This window comes from Mycetomoellerius zeteki, unplaced genomic scaffold (assembly GCF_001594055.1).
Source record: "Mycetomoellerius zeteki isolate Tzet28-1 unplaced genomic scaffold, Tzet1.0 scaffold134, whole genome shotgun sequence".
NCBI classification, from domain to species: domain Eukaryota; kingdom Metazoa; phylum Arthropoda; class Insecta; order Hymenoptera; family Formicidae; genus Mycetomoellerius; species Mycetomoellerius zeteki.
This window is the reverse complement of record NW_017256276.1, coordinates 176746-178049: the sequence shown is the minus strand read 5'-3', so window position 1 is coordinate 178049 and position 1304 is coordinate 176746. Positions and strand designations below refer to the sequence as shown.

Genomic DNA, 1304 nt, shown 5'->3' with positions numbered 1-1304 from the left:
CAGAGTACGTTACTCGAGTTGACAAATTTGGAACGTGAAAAGGTAAGGTAATATTATATATACATATAATATTATATTTAATATTTTATTTAGAAAGAGATAAACTCAGATAAACTATATATGTATGTACATGCATACATCTAACCTTGATACAAGCTTTCGAATCACATTTTCTACTTACCTCTCGTGTCCATCACCCACAATGAATTATTTTCTTGTAACGGTGTTCCATTATCATTGGTTATTAACATATGCACATCTTTGATTAATTTTAGTGCCATTTTAGGGAAATGAAGTCGTTACTTTAGAGACCGTTCGAACGGGACGTGTGCGTCTCGCTTCGTGTGTTGCATCATCTCAATATTCAAATTTCGTTTGCCGCACTTACTCTTTCAACCCACCTCGGAAGCAGGGTTCATAGAGTTGACTCCGAGGTAGGTTTACTCATACTTTTAGAACGAATAGGCTCCGCCCATATGGTCAGTTACCTCGCGTTTTGGAACGGCGTAGAGTTAAACTCTGTTACTCGGAGTGAATTTTGGAACGCACCCCAGGAAAGTTATTACATAAGTATAAACATAACCTTACGTTAGATGCGAGGTCTACAATGTGATAATATTAATTAATATATACTTGCAGAATTTGATGTATTCATTATTTCTTAAATTTTTGCTGATATAAACAGACCACAATTGAAACTAAGAACGATTTAATTATGGAATTAACTTGAACTTTGATGAAGTGAAGAGAGAATACACTGACTTATATGAATACACACATACATTGATAATATCGCGTAATACGCCAAAAGTAAAATTCGTACTTGCTTTTGGCGTAAAACGCGAAACTAATATCGTTTTCGATTGCGGTGCACTAGCTGCACTCAGTGTCAAGAGCGTGTTCGATTGGCAATGGCTGCGTTCAGCAGAACGTTTGTTTTGCAACTGTTGGAAGTTTCCTTCGCGCTGATTGGATCATACTTTTAGATCTAGAAGAATGGTCCTATCTCAGCAGACAATCATAAAACGGTTGCAAAACTGTTGAGTCTGCTGAACGCAGCCAATGCCAATGCGCACTTAGCTAGTGACACGTGTTCATTTGACCGCACGACACTCGCGTAATGCGCACTCAGTGCGCACTAAGTGGCACGAGATATTTTGACGGTGCCAGTCCAGTGCACTGGATACATATATAGGATATCAGTGCATCGTTTTATCACATGAAAGGATATACAGTAGGGACAAGCAAATCTGTAATTTATAGCATGCAAATGTGTACAATTATTGATAAGTATGTACATATAT

At 37.7% G+C, this 1304-nt stretch overlaps 1 protein-coding gene across 3 annotated transcripts in view; it reads right to left on the bottom strand.

Annotated features, from left to right (window-relative positions):
• The window catches only part of LOC108731518 (uncharacterized), a 2965-nt gene extending 2151 nt beyond the window's left edge, over window positions 1–814 (bottom strand). For all 3 annotated transcript variants that reach the window (XM_018461872.1, XM_018461873.1, XM_018461871.1), the window contains exon 1: window positions 634–814. The gene's annotated coding sequence lies outside the window, so the exon portion shown is untranslated. The remainder of the gene's footprint in view (window positions 1–633) is intronic.
• Window positions 815–1304: the final 490 nt, after the last annotated feature.